Below are 9,007 nucleotides of genomic sequence, written 5' to 3'. Positions count from 1 at the left end.
ACTTAAACGATGTCTAGGACTCAAATATATGGTATTTTAGTATAAAATGATCTAAAATTTAAAAAATTAATTAATATTTATTATATATTTATATATTTTTTAAAAATATATTTTTTTATTCGGATATTCGGGCCAAGCCTAAACCCGATCGGGCTTGGCCCGAACATAAAAAAATATTATTTTTTTTAAGCCCGGTCCTAAAATTTTTTGGACCAATTCGGGCTAGTCTGTCGAGCTTAGTCTGAATTACTGGCTCTATCAAAAACCTAAAAAATACATATATACACGCATACCTGTCCTTTCATTTCATTTATATCATGGACCACAAAATAGATCCAGGAGCTTCCACCTCCTAAGACCTTAATTCAAAGATTGCATTTCTGGGATATTTTATTATATACTCCAATATCGCTCCAGTCCTTAATACAAAGAAAATTTTTTAAAGTTTTATTTTGTCTTAAATATAAAACAAAGTTGTACTGATTAATTTTTTTTAGTATTTTCCTTCCGTAATTGCATCAAATTGTAATTAAAAAAGATGAATATTGGAGTATTAAGGACTGTGTGTGTGTGTGTCCCTTCTTTCATTTATGTCATGGACCACTTAATAGAACTAGGAGCTTCCACCTCCTTGGACCTTGATTTGGTTATTGCATTTTTTTTTAGAATTTTATTATACACTTGTTATAATTTCTCTCAATTTTAAATTAAGTTTCTGAAATTTATTCTAAGAAAATGATAAGAAAGGACCCCATAAAAATATTGATGTCGAATTATGATTTTTTTATAATTAAAGTTTTCAAGTTCAATACCCCTTATTCCCTACAGAGTCACTTGAAACTTAAAGTTAAAACAATTGGGATAGATTAAATTAAATTAATTAACTATACTTTATTTAATATAAAAAAAAACAAAAAGCAAAGTGAATGCCTAAAATGGGTGGGTCCGAAAGGTAGTTATGCGGAGGTGCGCTCGTACGGCTAGTCGGAAAGCAACTATTGTAACACGCTTCACGGGTTACCTATTAATCTATTTTCAACAGGAGTGTTTAGTCTGGACCCGTCCCGATTGATCTGATATCGTCCCGATCATATCGAGACGAGTCTTGTCCCGACCTGAAAATAATCGGGACGAGATTTTACGGGATGGGACAGGAAAGGAGTTGGGGACGGGATGGGACACGGGATTACCATCAGGACGTCCCATCCCGTCCCGAATATTATATATATTATTTTTTATTTTAAATATATTAATTATATTAATATAATTTATACTTATATTAATTATATCAATTATAATTTTAATACTTACAATTTTTATTTAAAACTAAAGTTTTTTTATAATGATAATTTTAATGGCATGGAGTAAACATGGCGATATTTTTCTTTATAATATATTAATTATATTAATATAATTTATTCTTATATCTATCTATTTAATAACTTTTATTTATAACATATTTCTTGCTTATTTTTAGAAGAGTAATTAGTTTAGTATATCTTCATTAAAGTAGAAGAACAATGATTTGATGTTGTGTTTGACTTGCCTGTTGTTGCTAATCTTATAGCACAACGATCATTTATATTTGTTATTATAATATGTAGTTGTGATTAATATAATTTAATAACTAATTTTAAATTATTGTTATTTATGTGTTTGTGTTGTTTTAATTTTAAACTTAACAAATTATATGATTTAAAATTTTAATGAACATTATTACCCAAATCTTTTTTTGACATTATTTCATTTATTGGGACGACGGGACGTCTTGATCTTGTCCTGGTCCCGTCCCGACTTTTAATGAGACGGGACGACTTTTGGGACGGGACGGGACACAGGATCAAAATTCAGTTCCGATCTTTTTTCGGGACGAGACACGGGACGGGGGTGTCCCGGTCTCGTCCCGTTCTGTGAACACCCCTAATTTTCAAGCCTTGGGCTTGCCTTACTATTTAAAAAAATACTCCCCTTATTAAATTATAAAACACTTTTAAAAAAATTAAATATTAAAAAATATAAAATATTTTAATAAAATTAATATTATATTAAATAATTTTATTTTAATATTATTTTTTTATAATTAATTTTCATTCATTTTCTTTTCAATATATTAAATAATAAGTATTCTTAAAAATTTATATTTTTATTTTAAAAAGATAAAATTATTAAGTATATTTAATTAATTTTATTGATATATTAGATTTTATCTAAAAATATTTTATAATTTAAGATAAATGAAGTATATAATATATAGTGTTCCGACCAACCTCATCAAATATAATATTATATTTTTTGGATAAGAACCTCATATATTCAGTAAAAAAAAATATTAATTACATCTTATAATATTAAAAATATTTTATATTTTTAAATATTTAAACCCTCAAAAAATATTTTATATTTTTTAATGAAGGGAAGGGAGTACATTTTTATCCAAGTAAATCAAGATATTTTAATTTTAATGCATCAATAATATTAATTACAAGAATTAGTTATAGAATACTCTCTCCGTTCAAAAATGTAAGGTATTTTTAATCAAATCTCACTCCCAATAAAGTAGTTGCCTACTTTCAAACTAACCCTATTTTTTATATTTATCCCTATTAAATACCCTATAATAGATATAAAGTCATTATTAATAGGGGCGCTTTTTTTAAAAAAAAGCAATAATTACACCTTAAAATATTAATTTTTTTTACATTTTTTAACATTCAACTCCTTAAAAAATATTTTATATTTTTGAATGGAGGGAGTAAATAATATATTAAAGATACACCTATTTTGATTTAATTGAAAATAAGTTAGCTATACTAGTATAACCTTTTCTCATATTTTTTCTCCAAAAAAAAAACATTGCATACTCCCTCTAGTCCTATTTATAGGGTAGAGAGAGAAGATTTTTTTATTTTATTTATAAGTCAACTCATTAAATTTTCAATACAAATTTTCTCAGATCTCAATTAAATATTGGAGAGAGAAAATACATTGTTAAAGTATGTGTATTTAATAGAGGTAAAGTTAAGAAATTATTAAATTTCTAGACATAGTTAATAAGTTTTATGGTTTTCCTTAGTTATGGTAAAACATGTTGAAAGTATTTTATAAATAAGACTAAAGTAGTATTATATTAGGTTGGCTTGCATTATGTGGCTCTCTCCTTATTTTTTGTTTTTAAATATAGATAGTATTTTTTTTAAACAGAATATAGATAGTATTTAATTTAATATCCAGTATAATTCTCGAAAAAAACAGTTTGTTGCATTTACACTAATTCGAACTAGAGATATTGTATTTAAAGTTTTAAACGGTCATAATTTCGTTAATCAGAAACGCATGTTGATTCTGTGATTTTTTCCTTTTCAAACTACTTTTCCTATGCTCAACTAACCTTTGTTTGATATCAGGCTCCATTAATATAAAACTTTACTGAAAAATTTATTATGATGATATTAAATTTGTGGTTGCATATGAATAGGGTTAGGTCAAGCTTCATCTTAACTTGATGCCCTGCTCAATGTGGCATTTTGGCGCACACAGGGCAATGCATTAACGATTTAATACAAACTTTCTTGAGCAGATTGTCTAGGGATTTGGGTTTAAATTTAAATTTAAATCAAATATCCTATTTTAATATGTACAAGTATATGAATTTATTAGATGTATTTGATCCAAATCCATGTTTCCTCATAATTTATTTGTAATTTTATTTTTTTAAAAAAATAGCAGTTATTTAAAATTTTAGCTACTCCAACTTTTTTGTTGTTGGTGCTTATACTACTCTTAACTCTCCTCTTATTGCTTGTTGTCATATTTTACTAATTGAATAATAGAAATAAATTTATCATTTTTAATCTTTTAATTTTGCTTCAAATCTCAACTTGTCTCTCTTTTATTTTTTTTAAATTTTTTTACACTATTTAAATGGAGAATTTTCAAGTATATGAATTTTAAATCTAAAATTTTAATTTTAAAATTCAAAATTAAATACATCAATCCAAACGTTTTGTTAATTAGAGTAAGAATATGACTCAACCTACTTAATCTGAATATCTTTAGTTAAAGCCTGGAATAGGGCCCAACCCATTTAACATGCATAAAAGGGTGGGATTGAGTTGGTGAAAATTAAAAGTCAATTCAATTGAAAGCCGGCTTACTTAACCCGGTTAGCTTGCCTTGCTGGTGGACTTGTTAGCTTTTTTGTTACTAAGATTTGTGTTCGCCTTTATGCTAAACCACTTGACTAGAAAAGTCACCCTATGGCCGTATTGCCATCGTCATCCTATTCTATGAGCAAGTCCTTTGGTTGACCGTATGAAAGTGGCCTCTGGACTTGCTGGTTCATGTAAATCACGCGCTACCTCCTTTGAGAAATACTTGATTTTATTTATAAATTATTTTTAATATATTTTATTAAAATTTAAAAAATTTATATCTCATTAATCTTATTTTAAAATTTAATAAATTTTCAACGTTATTCTTAATAAATATGTTAAATTCTTATTATTAATATTTTTATTTAAAATATTTAATAAAAATAAAAATGTAGAGAGGAATATTGAAAATTGACAAGTGTCTCTTATAAATAAAATTAATTTTTTTCTTTTTCTAGCATATAAATAAGATTAGAGGAGTATAAGCTATTTTTAATTAAATCTTACCTTAAATAAAATAGTTATTTATCTTTAAATTAATATTAACTTTTCATATTTACTCCTATTCAATTAAGTGTTTTGTTCTAAATAAATATAAAATGATATATTCAATAGGAGCACTTTTAAAAAAGATAATAATTATATCTTTAAAGACTAAAAATGCTTTATATTTTTTAATATATAATTTCTTAAAAAATATTTTATATTTTTGAATGGGGTGTACATAAATAGACTTGAATTCACCAAAATAAAAATAAAAAGACATGAATTGCATGCAGGCTGTGATTACGGAGATAATTATCATATGGGTAAAAGAGTAAATTGACCCTAAACTATAGATGCAAAAACATTTAGAATTCTAAACTTATTTTTATGCATTTTTCTTCTTTAACTTTTAAAAGTTGTATAATATGACCCTTATCATTAAGAAAAGTCAACTTTAACCTTTAATTGATTAGAAAAATGACAAAAAATGATCAATAAATTTTTCTTGTTTTTATTTTTTAGGTCCTTATATATAATTTTTGAGTATTTTACTATATTTTTTGATCCTTTTATATAATTTTTAATATTCTTTTATGTAATTTTTTAGTCATCTAATTATTAAAATTAACTTTTATTGATAATAAAGATTAAATTTTATCATTTTTAAAAGTTGAAAGAAAATATTATACAAAAAATAAATTTAAAATTCTAAATATTTATGAACTTATAATTTAGTAGTTAATTTGCCTTTTTAGCATTATCATATTTAGTATTTCTATGGAACGTGGTCCCTTGATTTGCTCACTGAATTAATAAATGATCCTCGATCAAATATGGGATAAAAAAAAATGGTGAGTTTAATTTCAGGGCAGAAGCTACTTTCACCCTTGACATGAGTTTAGTTTTCAATAAGATAAAAAAAAATACTTTGGGAGCAACAAATGATCATAAATGCACAAGTTGACATGGAGAAGAACAAATTCCTAACCTCAAAGGTTGGCCCATACAATGTGATCATGGAGTTCGAAAACATATATATACAAAATTTTCATAATTTTTGAAAGGCAAAAAATATGTAACATTTGTGTAATATTAAAAAAATTAAAATTTTAAAAGACGTCATGACCTTTGTTAGTCCCCTCCACCCATGGTTGTTTTATTTTTACGAGGGAATTATATTATAATATATTTATATATTCAAATTCACATAAATAATAAAATAACAATAGGGGGGAAAAGGTGGGACTTGCCAATCCATATCTAACTGGATGAGTTGGGCAAATGTCAACCTATTTTGCAGATGTCTTTTTTATTATTTATATGCATTTTTTATTAAAAATAATTATATTAAAAACATTATTAAACAGTAAATGTGAGTATTTTTTTTTCTTTAGTTTGACTCATGCTTGTTATGGGCCAATCCCCAACTTTCATATTAAAAACATTGTTGAACAGTAAATGAGAGCATTTTTTTTTTTTTAAGTTTGACTCATGCTTGTTATGGGCCAATCCCCAACTTGAAGCTTATCATATTCCAACTCTGTCTTGGTTTATTCTTCAACCACTTTTAAGTGAAAGTTATTAGTAATAATAGTAAGTAACATAATTTTTAATCCCTATATTTTAATCTTATTTTATTATAGGTTTCTGTATTTTTTTTATATTTTAAATTTTTAAATTTTTATTTTTTGATATTTTAGGTTCCTAAATAAAAAAAGTGTAGAGATATTAGAGAGATCTAGAATATTAAAAAATACAAATATTAGGACCTAGAACATTAAAAAAATACAAGAATATATAACAAAATATGAATAAAGTGCATGAATTAAAAGTTATATTTTTATTAATAGTAATAATTTGTCTTGAAACTGTATCTGATGAGAGAGAGACCTACATTTTATTTTAAAAAAAATCAGAATAAAATGTTGTTTCATGGCTTGTCCTATTTTAACTTCAGGCAAAGTTGTTTCTGGCTCAAATTAATCATTACTTTAAGAGTAGAATTGAAGCAATTTTGATATTTAAAGATGATTTTACTCCGACAAATATTTATGATGATTTAATTTCCTTTTAGAAAATTGTTTAATTTATGATTAAAAATACAATTTAATCCTTTAAAGTTTAAATAATACTTAGAGTGACACACATGAAATACTTCCTACATTATCTAATATATAGCAACAACATGGAAAAGCTTTCATTACTAAACAATAAGCAAAATTGCAAACTCCATTGAATAATTTAATATAATGTTTAGAAGAATTCTTCTCATAATTATCCCTTTATTATGAGAGGTGTTGGGAAAATTATTGCTCAACTTCTCTATACTAAACTCATTTACTGGGAGTAAAATAAGAAACATATTTATATATATATATATATACACAAAGTCTAGGTGAGATGGGTCTCGAGATTGATTAAGACTAAAACATATTTTTAAACTCAAAGAATGCTTGTAGAGATACTTACAAATTACCTACAAAGTCCTTACATTAATAGTGAAATTTAATGTCATGATCTTGTAGGTTATGAATCAAATTTTTATCATCTGAACTAACTTTTGTTGATTGAGAAACAAAATTTTTGTTCATATACAAACCATTTTTTAATGCATGAACCTGGCTTCATGCATTTCTCATGCTCACTCCGCTCCTTTCTATAACAAAATTGATAGAGTTCTCCTAGTCTTATCATCAATTTTTTTTTATAAAAAAAAACCTCTTATGTAGAGTATGTATTACAATTTTCCTTTTTAACCTTTATTAATAAGTATTTTTATTAATAAATTAAATTATTAGAAGCTATCAGTCAATTATTTTTTAATAATACATCAGTCAATTATTAAATGATAGTATTTTGAGAAGGGATTTTATATTTAAAATATATTTATCAAATCCAAATACTTTAATTGCATTTTTTATACTTGAGAATTAGATATTTTTTTTTGTACATTAAAAAAAAAAGTGGAGGAGCATGAAATAAAGGAAGTAATATTTATAAATCAGATTCTAACATTATGTATGAGATTTAAATCCAGATTTTAAAGTGCACACGTGTGTGTGGAAGATTTATGTATTCTCTTTCAACCAATAGTGAAATGCCAGCCAATAGAAAATCTTCTACATAATGAATTATGATGAAGTTGAGAAATAAGTGAATTTTCCAAATGCGGTCCTTGTGAAAGTGCACTCCATGCTCATCACAAATAATATAGACCATTTAGATTAAATTTAAATAATTTAAATTTATTTTGACTTGATTATTATGATTTTAATCTTTTATTTCCTTAATAGGTGCAAAATCTAACAGAACAATAATTCTTCTACTGTAGTCATGTTATTAAACTTACTTAAAAATATAAATTTAGAACTTTAACTGTCTAGATAAGTTTAGATGGTTTACATTTCAACATAACAATACAATGCACCAAATGGTCACTCATTCATTAAACCTAACTCATTTTTATTTTCTAACAAATTGGATTTTAAATAAGTATGATGCATGGAATTTTATACATGGATGAATTTTTATTATGGAGTATATATTGATGATTTTTGTTATTTTAATCAAGTGATACATTATTAAAAGATTAGTTATTATATACTCCTTCCGAGCTACGATATAAGTTGTTTTATAAAAGCTTTACTTAATCCAAAATATGAAACATTGATTAGGTGTGATATATATATTTTTCAATTATACACTTATTTTATTAAGCAATTAATGAGGTACTTTAAATAATTCAAATTCAAATATTATATTCATCATATTCAAGGGCATTATTTAAAAGATGTGAAAATTTTTAAAAAATTAATATTTTAACTAAATTTTTTTTAAAAATATACATTAATTAATAATAACTTATATTGTGATATAGAGAGAATAAATAAGTTCTTAAGTTTTTAACATGTTACAACATAATTAAATATTTCAAGATTCACAATCACAACTAATTTAACTATCTTTGCATGTTGTTGGGAACTGTTAAAAAGTCTGTTTAATATTACATGAAATTTTTTAAAATATAATACTTAAAAATATATGGCATTTTGGGTCGCATAATTAATATCTGACCAAAAAAATGTGTACTCCCTCTTGTCTTTTTATAACTCATATCCTAAAATATTTTTTTTGATTTTTTATACGAATTATTTTTCTTAATTTTCGCAACATTTGATAAACAATTCAGAAAAATACTTCAAGCAAAATTTTTTTTCAAAATAAAATATTTTAATTTAAAAAAATTTAAATATTAAATCACTTTTTATAAAATAATTTATTTTTATAATTTTATTATTTTAACTAATTCATCTTGATTTTGACAAATAAGTTAGAAGTAATTTATAAAAAATTAAAAGAAGTAATTAATA

Source organism: Prosopis cineraria, unplaced genomic scaffold (assembly GCF_029017545.1).
Source record: "Prosopis cineraria cultivar Desert tree isolate PC_DT_omini unplaced genomic scaffold, ASM2901754v1 PC3, whole genome shotgun sequence".
Lineage (NCBI taxonomy): Eukaryota > Viridiplantae > Streptophyta > Magnoliopsida > Fabales > Fabaceae > Prosopis > Prosopis cineraria.
This window is presented reverse-complemented; position numbering follows the sequence as displayed.